An 18,648-nucleotide genomic window follows, 5' to 3' on the forward strand; every position below is an offset into this window, starting at 1 on the left:
GCAACTGTTTCTTCTCCTTACCCCTCAGGCTGGTCGTGGGTATATTTCATCACCCTGGTTGATTTCATTTGTAATTTGTCCCTCATTACACTCCCCTCACTCTGTTGAGTATGTAAATTTTCTCATAGAGTGTTGAATTGATACAATCATTGGGCTTGCTCAGTTCTTATTCATAACTTAAACATCAAGGCAAGTAAAGTAATTTATTTTTTAATTAAAATAAAGATTATTATAAAGCACCATTTATCCAAAGTAGTTCTGCAGGTATTGAGAGACGTGCAAAAGTATGTAGAATACATAGGACATCAACCACGTGTTCATAGTTTTGGCAAGGGAACAATTGGAGGACAACATATGGATAATTATTTAATTATATGACAGGGACTGCAAGCGCCATAGAAATTGGTAGAAAGAAACTATGCTTGAGACATCTGTGTTAGATATTATGAAGCCTCTAATCTTGGTTTGAATTTTAAAGCATGGATAGGAGAATGGGCAAAAGGATGAGAGGATATTTCTGACAAAAAAATTCATATAATCAAACCCACAGAAATATGAAGAAGCACATGTTATGCATGAAGGGAACATAAAATATGCCTATCTCAAGCTTCTTCCACTATTATTGAGTCCCTGGTATGTGCTGGACACTGGTAACACAACAGATTCTTTTCTCATGGTGCTCAGTTATATTCTAGTTGGAGAAAATAGACTTTAAACATAAATATACAAATAAATGCATAATTATAAACTATAGTAATGATTGCTATCAAAGAAAACTCAAGGTATGATAAGGGAGTATAATTGAGATTGGGCAGAATGAATCAAAATGCCTCAAAGATATATAACCTGAAACCTGAGGGATGAATATGTCTTCCCTAAGGAAAGAAGAGGCAAGTGAACAGAAGAAAGAGAGCTGTTCCACAACATTAAAAGCCTGGGTCAGTTCCTGGTGCAAAGGGATAAGTTTAGTATATATTAAGAAGTAAAAATATCAGTGTTATTTCAGCCATGTGGCTTAGAGAAGATCTAAGATCCTGAGGACACAGTTCATTCAAGATTAATTGTTCAAGGACACTGAAAGAAAACATATATTCTTTCCCTAAAATAATAGAAATCTGTATAGGTTCTGTAGGTCAAATCGTATCAAATTGTATGTTTAGGGATATGGAAGTGGCAGATGAGGAAAACTTAAAATTAAAAGTGAGTTGGCTATGTTAAGTCATCTAGACACAAGATGATAGCCTGGAGAAGAATTTTAACAGTAGAATATATGTGAAAAAAATATCATTTTAGGAAAAAATTATTGTTGCCTCATATCACAATTTTACTCTAAAATTGTATCCTCTCCAGTGCTGAGTGAAAGGCACCACCATTCATGAAATGAATTGTGCAAGGAAAATACCAGGGAGTCATTCTTCAGCTCTCTTTTCAACTTATCCAACTAAAGACACACACACACAAACACACACTGACCACCTACTGAATTCACTGAATTTGTAGTCATCACTCAAGTCGCAGTTTAGATGTTACTGCCTTGAGATATGTTATATGATACCTCCCCATACTAAATATTAAATCCTCTTAATATCTTCCCTTGTTGCACTATTTTCATTTTAAAGTCCGCTTGTTGTGCTATATGACAGAATTGTGAAATTTTCATATATAGCAAGTATTATGTTTTAATTTTACAGATATTTGTATATATACATGTTTCAAATCTATTTCTCCGATTATAGTATACTAAGTTCCATGAGAGCATGAACTTTGCCTGGTAGATATTATAAACCCAATCATGGCTAGAGTCATGCATTAAACCCAGGATTATTCTCCAAGTCTCTTTCCACCTTAAGCTATTTAGAAATAATACAGAGATTTTTGAAACTGTGTGGTGTTGATTAAAAAATGTTAATGAATAGAAAAAATAGTACTGCAGAAATTAGAAAATGTATTTGATCTGAAGTGTGTTCACTTTGAGACAATGGCCAGTTAGCCAAGTGATGGTACGATTTGGATGCATGACTATAAGAGCAGACCAAGGGTGAAAAACCTGCACTAGAACTGAAGATAAGGGGTCCAAAGACTTTGGGTGAAATTTGAAGATAATGGCAGGGGTAGACTCTTCAGAAATTCAAGTAGAAAGAGAAGGGCAGATGGTTAATTGTCTAGTTGTGGGAAATATAATTCTGGGACTTGGGAATTAATAAAGAAACTAGAGGGATAGTGTGAAGCAATAGTTCAGACTTGGATTTCAGTTTGAATTTGCATGGCAAAAATCGCAGCTGTGTACCTTGCCAAATATTACAATCTGTTTTAAAATTTGAGTGGATAAGAATGTATATAAAATGCGTTGAACTGTGGATCAGATATGGCACCTAATAAGCACTCTATAAATGTCCACTGTTATTATTAGATGATGGAGGACCTGGACAGTGCAGTGTCAACACCAGCCCTTTTCTCTAATTAAGAATTACTCTTAATACTTGGTCTAAAATATGCAGTGGGTTATAGATGAGGAGATGGTATTACCAAAATAACTCATTTGGAAAGGTATACAAAGAATGTAAAAAATCTGTTGGACATTCATGTTTAAAGGCTAAAATGTATTTGGACACATCCTAAATAATGCTACAAACTATTTACTAAATTACTACCATTTGTGGAATTAAACTTTACTTTGCCCTGCCTTTCTCGGTCATTTTCTGTTTTCCTCTGGGTTCTGGAGAACTAGCTACCATTAACTCAGTTAAAATTCTGGGCTTAGAGCACCTTTCACCATTATTCCATTACCTCTATGAAAAGAGCCCATGTCAGACTCAATATTGATCAGAATGACCCCTCTAGAGGAAGTTATTTATATTTATATATTTGAGAACAGATCAGTATTCAGTTAGGATAACATTTTAGCTCTTAAACTAATAAAGTGACCCCATTAAATATGATCTGCTTTTCCATGCATATTGAATTCAGAAGCTCATAGGAGGTAAATACTGCTAAGAAGCACCATTCCACACGGCAGAAAAATGGGAAATTGCTTGCTACAGTTTTATGGTTCCAAGATCCATTTAAGTCTCACAGTGTTCAGTTACATGGATGTCATTAATGCACATGGAGCATTATCAGTGCTTTCCAGACAGGAGTCTCATTATTGTCATTAGTCTGACTCTTCTGATTCTGAAAGTTTTGCAGATTAGAGGGAAGAAATGTACTCAAACTCAAGGAGCCATGACTGCTAAGGTTGAAATGATAAAAGTGGAAAAATAATATCATTCTACTTGCAGTTATTTTGATAGAAATCGTCTGTAAAATATATGTATAATATTTTTACAGGATTAAATTTAAAATATAATACCAATTATTTTATCGAAATATTTGGTAATTATATTTCTAATACATGGAAATAGTAATTTAAAACAAAATACATATTTATTTAAAAAGCAAGCAAAATGAAAATAAGGTAATATATAATTTAAATTATACCTTGTATTTAAAAAGTGAAATTGTATGTGTTAAAGAAAAAAATATTATACACAGTTATTACTATTATAACTGTAAACGTTCCATGTTATATTGAAAATTTTTGAAAGTACATACAAAGAGAGTAGCTAAACTAAAATGTGTTCTCATAACCCAGAATTTCCAAAACCAATATACATTACAGAAGAGACTGGATAACATTTTGCCCCATCCACTCTTATCCCAAAACTCCTCTAGATGCAATGACTCATCTGAATTAAGTATAAATCCTTTCTATGCTTTGCAATATTGATAACTATGCCATTATTTTATAGGAAAACTAATCATTTGCATTTATGTTGACAGTTACATGTATTTGCCTGTTCGGTTCAAATTTCAGGAAGGGATAGAAAGATACAACAGTAGTTCAAGTCATCAGTTACATGGGAAAAAATCATGATCAAGTTAGAAATGAACTGACTAATCACTGCAGCAGTCAGGAGATACAGCAAAGCAGTGTACCCATGTTCCTCAGCCCTAAGGAAGGTGTAAATCAAGATATGTGTATGTATATATATATATACATACACATGTCTTTGTCTTTCTAATGTGTTGGTTTAATGTGATAATATTAAATACATACCGATAGGAGCTTAACGTGGCAGATGGTCCTTTCCAAAGATGGTTGAAACAGTTATCTCCCCCTACTGCCATGGTTAATAAGCCATGTGCAGGTGATCCGGTCAATAGCCCAGGTGAGCTTCCAGCAGACAGCCAGCGTCGATTGCCAGCATTGCAATGACCCATTCTGGAATATCTAGCTGAGCCAAACCTTCAGATCACTGCTGTCCGAGACGACATCTGATTACAGCTATATGAGACACCTGAAGTGTGCTCAGCTAGAACCTTCAAATACCTAGTACACAAAAGCATGAGTAAAATAAAATGAATTTTTAAGCTGCTAAATTGTGGGGTAATTTGTCATGCAGCGAATATATTCTAGACAATTTTAAAATCAAATAAGATGTTAAAAACTTAATTTAAAATAATGAAATTTTAGTCGATATTATTGAGATAATAAAGATATCCTTTGCTAGTTGAATTTACATGAAGTTATTATTTGTTATAATGACAACACCAGTTTTCCTAAAAATTCATCATCCAAATAGATAATCGGCTGTACTCTGAATTGGATTGCATTCTTTAAAATATTATGCATAATCACCATCATTTTCCCACAATATGCAGCGAAAATATCATCTATGGAAGAGAAAAAACTTGTGAAGAAAATGTGAGTCTCACAGCCTAGAAAAGTGCTTATATTATAAATAAAAATTGGGGCAAATGATAGTGAATTGAAATATGTGAAAGATGAGTGACTTGAGCATAAAGAACATGCTTGATTTTTTCATGCATGAGAAACTTTAGGATGAGAAGCAAGAAGTCTTTGGCAATAAAGCATTCAAAGATGGGCTAACAGTGCTTTCAGATGGAAGGTGAGGTTATATAAAACTTTATTTGGTGAATCACTCTGAAAATGAAAAGATCCATGAGGGAATACTGAAGAGTACCTGTTATATGGCTGTCAACTCAAAACCACCTTAACGAAAAAGCTGCTAAATGCTTTGAAAATCTATCTTATTTATATAATATTAAATAACATCTAACAAAATTCATAAATCACTTAATAAACAATAAGTATAAATTCTAAATATAATGATAGTAAAACACACAGCTCTTCTGATGCCAGAGGATGCTCTTGGAGAGCATTCTGTTGTTGGTCTATTGTGTAGAGAATTTGTGAGTAGTCATTTCACCTCCCAGTACCATGGTATTATTGACATCTTTGGACCAAGGCTCTTGCCACCCTCCCCTCATGAAAAGGTAAATGCAAATTAAAAATGCAAATTAAAACTAGCATTAATTTTAGATAACATTTCTCTTTCTGTTGGCAAGTGTTGAGGAAACAGGCAAACGGTACAACTGCAGGGAGGGAATTTTGTCAATATCTTACAAATTATAGTACATTTAGCTTTGGACCCAGTCAGTGCATTTCTGGAAATCAATTCCAAGGATATACCTTCATGAGAATAAAATTACATATGAGCAAGATTAATAATTGTAGCCCTATCTGTAATAGAAAAATAATGAAAACAACACAAATGTCTATTGATAGGAGACTATTTGAATAATATCTTTCTAAGAAAGAGGAAAAGCTTGTGAAAAAATTAAAGGAGTCTAACAGGCCTAGCTAAGGGCATACAGTTGAGATAAATGAGCAAATGATAGTGTGTTGAGATATAGCAATCCATGAAAGATCCGATCATGGAAGGCATGCTTAATTGTTTCTATGAATGAACATTTTCAGAGAAGAAAATAAAAAGCTCCAGTTCATAAAACATTCAAAGAGAGGCCAATACTGCTTTAGATGGAGATTGCACTTACATTATACTAACACTTGTTGGAAAATCTCTCTAAAAATCCCGAAGCTTTTAAAGTAATACTTACAGCTCCTTGAATCATAAAACTTGCATGATAAAGATATTAGTCAATAATTGTGTGATAAGTGAGCAATTACCATTTATTAAATACACAGAGAAGGAAAAACTGACAAATAAGGCTGTTCTGATTCTAGATGAAATCAAGCCAGAAAGGATGAAGCAAATATGGTAAAATGTTAACAATTATCAAATAGAGTTAACAGGGACATTCATTTTATCATTCTATTTTTCTGTGTGTTTAAAATAGCCATGATAAAAATTGGGGGGAAAAAGCATTGTAAAATACAGAGTTTTAAAAAATATCAAGCAGTGTCATGTTTTCAAGAGTTGCGTAATTGCAAGCACAATGAATTCGAGGCAATAGTCACTTTGACTTTCTTTTGTCATCGTTCTGTGGCTTCGTGTCTGGCTTCAGATGAAAATTCACAGCCATCCACTCTCTGAGCCTCTAGTGCCCAGGAGAGACCAAAGTTCACATCCCTCTGTGCTCAGACGAGGACACATGGCAAGACTTTACTTGCACTCCTTCCTGTACTAGCTCACTGTTGCTCACATTTACCTTCCTTTGAGCACCAACAGCTTCTTCCCTCTTCTCTTGTGACCAACTGCACTCTACTAATACTTCAGTCTGTTAGGAACCATTATTTTTAATTGCCTTATTTGTTTTTACAAATGATATTTGTACCCATTGTTTACCTTTAAAATAATATTTCATTATTAAAAGAACTCATTGAGTGACGCTTAGAAGGAAAATGTAATACCTACATGATACTGTGCAAAGTTGCTCTGATCTGAAAACATAGCTACTAAATTAGCTTAGCATTAAATTAGTGGGTAATCGTGATACACGCTTCGTATGAGGCAGAAATTCTCTTCACATTGTCAGAAAACTGCTAAAGTGTGTTTTAGAGATACTTCGTGAGATTAAGTTTTTACTATTCCCTTTTTATTTCTCTCATTTAAAAACAATGCCATGTGGCTTGTATTATCTCAAACGTGTAAACGATGGAGTAGAAAGACGTGAGAAGAATTTAGGAAATGTGGGGAAATGTGATTTTTTTTCCTGGTCATTATCAAAAACTGTAAATCAGCGATACAGTTCACATACATATAAGCATACAGCTTTATATGCTAATCGTTCAAGAAAATCTATATATATGCTGAATATTTCTATATTCAGTATACTTTCTGTATTCAAAACTTATTCTCTTCAGTGCCTATTTTACTGTTTTTGCACCTATTCCATTCCAGGATTTTATTAGGTAAATATTGTTTTTCATACATATAAAATGCATTTTTCTTTTATTTCACTGGAGTATCTATATTTTAGCATTAAGCTTTGTTATTTTTTCATAGTGTGCAGTAATAAACTGGGGTTGCATTCAAATGACATGGTTTATCATGTTAAATCTTTCACTCTTGATTCTGTATATTCTAGATAAAAAACAGAACTTAAGCTAAAGAAAAATGATTTTTATTAATAGTTTAGTATATTTTCAGTACTTTCACAAAGAAGGAACAACTGTTGCTTTGGTGAATTATAAAATGTTTTATATAATGGACACAATATATTCATTTGTATGCTTTTGTTTTTCATGTTCTCCCAGAATGAGCACTGTGTTTATCCAGAATGAGTACATGATGAAAGAAAACAAGACCAGACTGATGGAATTGTAAGTGTCTTTGCGAATCCCTCCTGTTGTTACCCAGCAACGGTGACTGTTAATCTTTGTCCTTTGCCCTCTTGCATGACCTCATTTCCTCTGGTTCCGCTGCGTTTTCCTTTAGTGCTCGCACTGCCAAGACTGGAGGCTATTACAACTCACTTGCTTTCAGTACTGAATAAATGGTCTACCAGTTTGAACTTTTATACCAATATTTCTGCTCTCAGTATGTATTTCTCTTTTTCGTTCTGGAGAGTTGGACAGTGCACTTACGTGTTTTGGAGATAAAATAATACTATCAAAATACTGTATTGAAATGTAAAATCGATAGCTAGTGGGAAGCAGCCACATAGCACAGGGAGATCAGCTTCGTGCTTTGTGACCACCTAGAGGGGTGGGATAGGGAGAGTGAGAGGGAGACACAAGAGGGAGGAGATATGGGGATATATGTATATGTATTGCTGATTCACTGTGTTAGAGAGCAGAAACTAACACACCATTTTAAAGCAATTATACTCCAATAAAGATGTTTAAAGAAAAAATACTGTGTATTGAAAGGCAGTATAATTTTTACTTCCTGAATATAATTATATTTTAACCAGAGCAGAAAGTTTCAGTATTTACTTAGAAAGTTATTACCCTTATGTATTTCTTCGTTTTTTTCTTGTTTGTTTAGAGAATTAAGTTCAATACCAGTCTCAGTTGGAATTTTACTTCCTTTTTCATAACTTAATTTCATCGAATATATTTATTTAAGGAGAGAAGGAAACGGCTAAGCTGAAAAATTAACTGATTTTCTTGTCCAAGCAAGGAATGAAAGACAGAAAATCACTGTTAAGTGTTAGAAAAGCAAAATAATTCCAATAATATCATTATTTTATTTCTGTCCCTTTAAACATTGATGGCAGATCATGGTTGATTTTCATTTTTCAAAAATGTCCAAATATCATTATCAAATTTTATATTATATTTTATTTTCAATATCATGGATAATATGTAACATTGCTGAGTGCTTATTATGTGCTAGATACTATTTTAAGCACCTTGTTTATATTAATTTATTTAATTTGCACAAGAATTTATGAGGGAAATAATATTGTAGCCACTATTTTATAGTTGAAGAAACAAAAGCCAAAAACAATGTACGTGGTGGGTATAGCAGGGATTTGAGTACTACAAGGTGATTCTAGTTTCTATTTATGTGTTTTATCATTAACCATATAGATGTTCTGTTACCATTACTGCTTCCCCTGGCCAAAAAGAATAAATAGATATTTTTTAAAGTTCCGACTATTCTTGACGCCTACGTAGCTGACATTTTTCTCCATTTGAATTTTTGGAACAGTTTATTATTAATTTTATGTTTCATTCAGATGGTTCTCTGCTATTTTCTAAGAAAAAAATATAAAGCAAAATAAAGAGTTCAGATACTAACTGTACACTTTAAAAATGATGAAACTACAAATGTGAAGGAAGCAGATTTCAAAACCTATAAAGTGTAAAAATTTAGAAAATCATCGATTTAGGTGTTTTTTAGTAGATTAGTGCAACTTAGACTTTATATTTCCAACAACAGAGTAAGGAATCTGCTATGGTCTGAGTGTTTGCATCCTCCCCAAACTCATATGATGAAATCCTAATGCCCCACATGATGGTATTTAGGAAGTGAGGCCTTTGGGAGGTGCTTGGGTCATGACTCTGTAACCCTCATGAATAAAACTGATAGAATTGATTATACTTTCTACATCAAAATCGTTACAGATTGCCTGGTTTATACAAGTCACTATGCTATGCAACTTATATGCATTAGTTTTAATACTGAATTCAACATTTGAGGTTTATATTATTATTATTCCCATTTACAGAAAAGTAGTTAAGATAAAGGGAAGAAAAACTGGGCTAAGTTTTGGCATTGGTTGGAATGTAAGAATATTTAATCAAGCAGAATGAGAAAGAAAAATACTTAAATATCAAAAAATAATTCAAATATTTTGATATATGTAGTAAAACACTTGGAATACTTAGAAAGTAATGATATTAAAAATAATTTAAATAATCACACTTAAAACCAGTACTGCATAAAGATACTATACATCATTGTATGTAAAACTGCAAAATTATTTTCTTGAAAAATATCACAGTCAATTGTAATTGAGGAAGGACCTTGGCTGTAACTGCCATTGAGGCATAGTAAATTTTTAAAATTCTGAGTAAATTGTGATGTATTTATTCAGATATTCAGTTGAATTGTATATTATCATAAATATAAAAGTCCACACTATATTTGAGTAATTTCTAGATCAACAGATACCAAAAAGCAATGAAAACTGTTTCACAAAATCATAAAGGAATGGGTTCTCCAAAGAACTTCTATGCATATTTCAGGAAATTCTAGAATAATGGGTCTAATCTTGAGAATCCAAATAACACATTTTGAATGTTACCTCTTCCATCTTTTCTTCTTTCTATTAAGATGTCACTAGAAAGCCTTTGAAAATTAAGCAATTGTGAATTTGGGGGTTAGAAATCTGAGTTAAAATGGATTTTTGAGAGAGGGTGAAATACAAAGTCTTTAAAAAAGTAAAATCACAAATTTTGAGTCAGTAAAAGGAAACTTTCCCAAGACATATATGACATGTTATCTAAAGAGAGAAGGTAAGAGGACAGATTAAAAGGGGAAAAAAAAAAAAAACAAAAACACCCTAAAGGATATTTTTTAGGAGAATAACTGGGGAACAGAGAGGATGATTTAGTAAGTAATATCACAGCTTCCAACCCAGAATATAGGGACTGAGCATTACTAGGTGGCAGGAGGAGAACTACAAAGAAGATTCTGATGGGTTGAAGAAATTCCAGCAGGTGATGAGGAGAACACACTAATGTAGTATTAACCAGAAGTCAGAAATGCAAAACCATAAACGTGTACTTTGTTTTCAGAAATCGAAGGCACTTTAAAAAATATAGAACTAAAATATTAAAACTGTGGAGACTGGTGAGAATAAGAATATCTGCAACCTACCAAGGGTGAGATACTTTATAGCAATAATAATCTTTAAAGCCTTAGAAGGAACCTGTGAAGTATGATCGTTGCTGCTTTACAAAAATATGTTAGAAATTTACTCCAAGGGTTAAGAATATGCACTGCTTATTCTGAGCCAAACACGAAGCACTCTGCATGGATCATTTCACTGAATCCTTAAGGTAGTTCCTTGACTTCCATACCCGGCTCTTTCCCACCCGACCAATGAGGCATCCTGGGCCGGAGAGCTTAACTCTACTCAAGCGTCCACACCAGTGCTTCCGGCATCCTAGGCAAGCCAGTCTTTTGATGTGCACCTGCGAGCCTCTTTCTCTGTTGCAGGACTTTGTCATATCTGACCCTGACCTGGGAAATAATTACCAGGCATAGAAATCTATGCACTCCACGTATTTTCTAATCTAAGCACTCCACGTATTTTCAAATGCCTCTCAACAGTTAGAAAACAGGAGACGCAAGAGGGAAGAGATTTGGGAACGTATGTATAGCTGATTCACTTTGTTATAAAGCAGAAACTAACACACCATTGTAAAGCAATTATACTCCAATAAAGATGTTAAAAAAGAAAACAAGGAAACAAATTAAAGCACAGTTTGCTTTACAGGGATGCATACCTCAGGGTTTTTTTCCCACCAGGATTCTCTCTTTTAAAAGTATAAGGGTTGCTACATTGTGAGTATCTCACTGTATACATCAAAGGAAGAAAAGAAAGTATCAACTCATACATTTATTTTCATTGACTTCTCCAAGAGCCTGCAGAGGGAAATGGGAGAGATGCAATGCCTGGAAAAGCAAGATAATCAAGCAGCTTCCACTGATTTGGAGGAGAGATCCATAGTTACATGATTTCATGTAGACAGTTTCAGGTTAAGCTTACTTAGGCAAAGGAAAATGTCACTTTAATCAGAGGAAAATGAAATTCAGATATAAAGTCACTGGTACTCTGTAATATTCATTACTATAGAGCTTTTTAATTTCCCTTAGAAAATGTGTGCATATGTGTGTATATTGCACATATATTTAGTTGTTAGTTTTATTTTCCCTTCAAGACTCAACTCATTTCTGTTTTGATCTCTATGAAGCTTTTTCACACTTTTCCAGCTCCCAAATACTCAGTTCTAATAATCTGTTTTGCTAATGCACAGTAAGAATTAAAATACAGTAGAACAATAAGAATTAGATTGAAAATAAGAAGAAAAGTCACCATCAGTATCTTAAAACTTCCTGACACATAAGAAATATAAACTATAAATATCACTTAATATAATTTTAGTAAACAAGTTAGATATGAAGACTATAAATATATTGATACACACTTGCTAAAAATACATATTTGTATACTTCACATTACTGTAGTCTAATAAGATTAAGTATTTCGAAAAAAATTGAGATCACAGAGAGATGGAAAAAGGTAATAATAATAGAGCTTTGAAAATCAAAGTAGAACAGCGGATGGATAACCCAAGGATGTTCTCTGGAGATGACCCAAGGAAAGGCCCACACTCTGATCCTCTTCCAGTTAAAACTCAACAGTCCATTTGCTTTTTCTCCCCCTCATAAACTATCATGAAAGTTTTCCTGCTCAAGAACAACTGAACCAAAAGTCAGATGGACCAGTTATGCCACTGAAAAACCTTAAAAAGATAAAATTTTTACTCTTTTGCTCTTAAGAAAATTGCCATTTGTCAACCCCAAATCCATCTCTCTCCCACAGAAATAGGGTCATGGCTGGTCACATGGCTGCTCAGCTGGAGCCTAAATATTCCAGTCTTCTTTGCAGGCAGGAGGATACCAGATGACTAAATTCTCCTGAATGTCTGTGAGCTGAAGTCACATGTACCACAACTAGGTATGGGTTCTGGGACAGCAGATGTGTGCTCTTACACACTCTTCAACATCTGCAGACAGAAGGGGCATGACTGTCACTCATCTTCTGCCATGCAGACACATCAGCCCCCTAGAACATGGCAGAGCCATGGATGGGAGTAGTTCTGATTCTCTGAAGGGCAGTGTGGAAAAGAGCCATCGATCCACCCGCACCACTCACCTTGGGATTGTTAGAAGTGAGGGAATGAACTTCACTTTTCTCTGGGTCATCTCTGTCACAGCAGCCTAGTCTTCGCCCTCCCATAATCCTTTCTCAAAAAGACTCTTGACTGTGTTTTCTGTGTTGTCTAGTCCCAGCTGCAAGTGTTGTAAGACAGCAAAATAGGAAAAACATGAGGATACACAATAACTTTTAAAAAAATATTTATTTATTTATTTGGTTGCACCAGGTCTTAGTTGTGGCAGGAAGGCTCCTTAGTTGTGGCATATGAACTCTTAGTTGTGGCATGCATGTGGGATCTAGTTCCCTGACCAAGGATCGAACCCGGGCCTCCTGCCTTGGGAGGGCGGAGTCTTATCCACTGCTCCACCAGGGAAGTCCCCAAAATAACTTTTACTCAAATCTCTCTGTTATTTTTTTTTTTAAGTTCAGCATCAAATTACTCAGGGTCCATTCCTGGCTTCAACACACTGACGGTGAGTCACAAAATCTCTCTGGTTGCCTCACCTCTAAGATGGCCATAGTGATAATATTTATCTCATTATTACAAGGATTAAGTGTTATTATTTATGTACACTGCTTAGACCATTCCGGCTCACAGTGAGCTATCAATAATGTAGCTGTTATGTGGTAAAAATGCCACTGCCAAACCCCTTGGCATATTTTCTGGCCTGAATCAGTTAGAGCCACAGTCAGGACAAAGAGAACCCTCCTGTGCATAGTAGCTGTCAGAGGTCAACAAACCTTTTCTGTAAACGATCAGACAGTACAGGCATACCTTATTTTATTGTGCTTCTTTTTTTTTTTTTTTTTTTTTTTTTTTTTTGCGGTACGCGGGCCTCACTGTTGTGGCCTCTCCCGTTGCGGAGCAGAGGCTCCGGACGCGCAGGCTCAGCGGCCATGGCTCACGGGCCCAGCTGCACCGTGGCATGTGGGATCTTCCCGGACCGGGGCACGAACCCGTGTCCCCTGCATCGGCAGGCGGACTCTCAACCACTGCACCACCACGGAAGCCCCTATTGTGCTTCATTTTATTGTGCTTCCCAGATTTTCCATGTTTTCAAATTGTAGGTTCGTGGCACCCCTGCATCAAGAAAGTCTATGGGCTCCATTTTTCCAACAGTATTTGCTCACTTCATGTCTCTGTGTCACATTTTGGTAATTCTTACAATATGTCCAAGTTTTTTATTGTCATATTTGTTATGGTGACCTGTGATCAGTGATCTTTGATGTCACTACTGTGATTCACTGAAGGCTCTGATGATGGTTAACACTTTTTTAGCAAAAAAAGTATTTTTTAGACATAAGGTATGAACATTGGTCTTTTTAGACATAATGCACTGCACATTTTATAGAGTACAATATAGTATAAACATAACTTTTATATGCTCTCTGGAACCAAAAAAATTGTGTGACTCGCTTTATTGCAATATTCACTTTATTGCCATGGTCTGGAACCAAACTCATAGCATCTTAGAGGTACGTCTCTAAATCTTTTAGGCTTTGCTGGCCATAAAAGTGGTCTCAGCCACCTTATTCTGCTGTAGTAGCGCGAAAGGCCCCATGAATAAGCATGGCTGTATTCCAATAAAACTTTATAAAAACAGACAGTAGGATAGATTTAGCCAACAGGCTGTTTGCCAAACTCTGAGTTAGACTAATGAATTATGGACAGGTGATAAATGCTGATACTGTGTTTCATCATTTCTTAGTAAGATGTTTACACAAAGTCACAGTAAAATGTGAACAGTTAATATGAAGATTCTCACTGTTAATTTTTCTATATTTACTGACGTCAGGCAGATGTTTTTTTATTCATCAAATCACTCAAACATTTATTGCTGTGCCTACTGAATTTGACACATTTTTATTTTTACATAATGTAAAACTGACAACCATAATATATGTTCTAAATTTGTACTTAGATTAATCAAGGAAATAACTGAACAACATTTGGTTAAGAATGTAGTACCTTTATCTCTGAATATTTATTGGAGAGGTAGGGAGAGACATAAAGCATCATCACAATTAGAATAACTAGATTAAAAACTGAGAAGATAAAATACATAATAAATTGACCCTGCAGGAAAATTCACTTTAGAGTAGAAGGAAAAACTTAAATAATAGGTTCTTGCGAGTAGGTCACGGCTCAAGATTACTTTGCCTTTAGCACTTTTGATAATTTACTAAGATGCATTACTTCTCACCCTCTTGTCTCTCCTGCCTTTTTTCTCCTTCCCATTTTTTTCCCTCTCTTACAATGAATGTGTTCAAACACATTCATCTTCCTCTCACTCCTGCCTTTAGAGTCACCTTGGACTTTCTATCCTCGATTCTGTCTGCAAGTAAAATAGTCTTGCATCTTCTCCCTCCCCATACTTCAACTTTAAGATTTAGACATAATAGTCGTAGGTAGAGCTTAGACTTGAAAAATGCAATTTGGAAATTACCAAGACTTCTGTTCAGTTTGATTGCTAAAATATGTAAATAATTACATAAAGGGTTCATCTTGAATTCAGGGACTTATTGTAAAATGATATACATTGACACCCCAGGCCTAAATCCTTCTTTTTTCATGTATTCCAACTACTATCAATTAATTAATTTGAATGTATAAAGGAAATACAATGTTATGTATATATTCCTCTGTCAGTGCTCAGTGTATTTATATCTTCTAACATCTATATTTGCCTCTGAATGTCACACCATGACTAATTTTTGTATCAGATTCTAATCTGGGCAGCAACTCACAGAGACAGTGAGAGAGGAATCAATCAGCTGATATTGATCCATTGGTGGTTACAAACCCTGAGATGCTTTTGCTTCCCTTACCAGCAACCAACAACATCAAAGCAAAGGAGAAGCCTACCGCATAGCTCTTTGACATCAATCCTTCATGGTTTTCTTTATCCTATTCAAGTCAACACAAAGTTGTGAATAAGATAAAAAAGAAGTTTCTGATTTTCAAACCCTTCCAGTTAAAAGTCTCAAAATGAACTAGTGGCTTAGAGCTATCTTCCTTCCCGCTGCTTTTACTAATGAGAAGCTAAAGCACATGGAGACTGTTCTGACCACAATCACACAGCACCGTAACTTAGAACCTGGGCTTCCTAATCCTCATACAGAGCAGAGCAGGAGGTGTTCTGAAAGCACTCTGCAAAGTGGATGTGTCTGCTTCCTGCAGTAAATATGGCGAAGGAAGCCATTCACTCAAACTTGGTTGGATGGTGCTACAAAGTGCCTACCCCACTTTTCAAGAGTTTATCACGGTGAAAGTAAGAAAGGACTGCTCAAACAACGTAAATCAGTCTTCTCCACAAATCCTAAGTGCAGCAATTGGAAAGCCACGCTCATGGTTCATGTCACTCTTGGTATTTGCTTCATTTGGGAAATAGGGACTTTGAAAGATGGAGGACAGGCATTGCCATAACGATTTTAAGATTTTACCTGCCAGTTCCCTGCCATATTTTTAACAAATGAGCTCAGAGCATATCAGAATCGTCCTTAGGGACATCTAGGAATAAAATCTATTGCTCTCTAAAAACCCATGGTAAATAATGAATTATATTACCTAGATATTTGCAATGTGGAAAACTACTTTGGAAACCTGTACATGTAAACAACAGGAAAACAAAATCCAGTAACTATTATATAGCTCAGAAAATAACACCGTGTGAATACTGATTTCTTGGGGATTTGTTGCTAGAGCTAAAATTGCCATTCATTTCTTCCCAAGCAGGACTATTTCAATGTTCTTTCTTACGTCACTTTTTAAATTATATTTAAATGACTGAAGTTAAACATATAAACTGTTCTGTAAACAGTTAAATTGACTGAATTTTTTGAGTGAAAAGAAATAACTAATTATAATGCTGTTGTGTTGTTTTTAAAAAGAGTTTGTTTTACAGCAATTGCCTTTGTCTAAATGCAAAAAAAAATCATTGATTTAAAAATAGGAATAAAAAATTATTCTTATTGAAATGGAGGAATAATTTTCTAAGCAGCTCTCATTCAATAGCCTAAACTCACAAAATAGTCTCCATCTTGTCCTAAAAATGGTATAAAAATGCTTCGTACATTTCAGAGTGACTTAGGTTTTTGTTTCTTTGTTTGCCTGTCTGTTTTGCTTTGGAATGGTGTGAGAATGTCTCATTTATTTATACTGTATTACAAAACTCAGAGAGATATTTTGGTGTAAAACATAGATGCTAGATAAATGAAAGCATCTAATTCTGTTTACTTACCATGGTCCTGGAGCTAAAATCGTATAATCTTATTCTTTCCTCTGATTACTTTTCACACACTTGCTCGCTTATGGCTCTGAGGCTCCGGCCTCAGTGAATTTGGTGTTACTGACTATGAGACAGATGATAATCATATTCGTTGGGTAAACAAACAATACCAGGTGCAGGAGAAGGGGATACATTTGAAATTGCTTAAATCACAATTGAAATTGGCTGTATTTGATTTTCAAAACCTTTGTGACTCTAAAGACTTTAGTTGCTTTGTTTTCTCAAACCTCCTGTGGATTTAGGAAGAGAAGATAAACAACACAATTGTTCGCAAAGCTCCTAGCTCACAGTAAGGAGGAAGGGATAAGTTAGTAACAGTTCTGACCAGCTCACACAGGTCTCCTGAACAGGGCTTTAACATTTGTGCACCTCCCTCCTATAAATGTATACGGTTTTAACGACTGTAGGTAAAATGGATCAGAAAGTATAATGTGTAATTAAAAATATGTGTTCTGACGTACTTCACTCAGTATGACAATCTCTGGGTCCATCCATGTTGCTGCAAATGGTATTATTTCATTCTGAGTAATATTCCATTGCATATATGTACCACATTTTCTTTATCCATTCTAGATTGTCACACTGAGTGAAGTCAGACAGAGAAAGAGAAATACTGTATGATATCCCTTATATGTGGAATCTAAAAAGAAATGATACATATGAACCTATTTACAAAACAGACACAGGCTCACAGACTTAGAGAAGGAACTTATGGTTACCAGGGGGAAGGGATAGTCAGGGATTTGGGGATCGACATGTACACACTGCTATATTTAAAATGGATAATGAACAAGGACCTACTGTATAGCACAGGGACCTCTGCTCAATGTTATGTGGCCGCCTGGATGGTAGGGGAGTTTGGGGGAGAATGGATACATACATATGTATGTCTGAGTCCCTTTGCTGTGCACCTGAAACTATCACAACATTGTTAATTGGCTATACTCCAATATAAAATAAAAAGTTTAAAAAAAATACATGCACACAAAAAAATTAAGTTGTTATAAAATTTTTAAAAATATATGTTCTGATTTTTAGGTAGAATCTCCACAAATACGCAAATTCACTCAGGAAGTCTTATCTGAATGGTGTGATTGCATCCAAATATAACCTACAGTATGATATCTGGAATGTTTTCTCTCTCATCTTCCTAGAACACGTGTGATTTTTCCTTTTTAATGTTTAAAGGACTTTTTAAACATTTAACATTTTATTACCACGTTTCATATAATTAGTTCTTCTTATAAGATACCCAAGGATTGCTAATCTATTTATGCAGTTAAGAGACTTTCATTTAAAGTGAATGTTCAAAAGCTGACTTCAAATTATCATCCTCATAGCGTATGAGAAGCTGAATTGGGAACAGGGAGATTCTCGTCTTAAGGAAGCTCTTGATGGATACATACGGTTACTGAAAATGCAGCATCATTCTTAATATGCGTAGAAATTATGCTTTCTATGAAGCAAATTAGCTTATAATATCTTTTAAAAATTATGAGATGTTCTTGGAGACATATTTAAAAACCTGAGAGTACAACGAAATATGTTTAATGAAGCAAATCATGGATGTTTAACTGAAAGCCATACCAGCTTTACTATTGTTGGTAGCAGTGTTCGCCTCATGTTTTCATATTAATTTCTAATAAAGCTGGTG

General features: G+C 34.8%; 1 long non-coding RNA gene across 3 annotated transcripts in view; it reads left to right on the plus strand.

The window, feature by feature from the left end:
- Positions 1–18,648, plus strand: part of LOC137203211 (uncharacterized) — a 125,816-nt gene that overhangs the window by 55,135 nt on the left and 52,033 nt on the right. For all 3 annotated transcript variants that reach the window (XR_010932985.1, XR_010932984.1, XR_010932986.1), the window contains exon 2: positions 7,562–7,627. This is a non-coding gene — a long non-coding RNA (uncharacterized lncRNA). The remainder of the gene's footprint in view (positions 1–7,561; positions 7,628–18,648) is intronic.

The sequence above is a fragment of the Pseudorca crassidens genome, chromosome 12 (genome assembly GCF_039906515.1).
Source record: "Pseudorca crassidens isolate mPseCra1 chromosome 12, mPseCra1.hap1, whole genome shotgun sequence".
NCBI lineage: Eukaryota > Metazoa > Chordata > Mammalia > Artiodactyla > Delphinidae > Pseudorca > Pseudorca crassidens.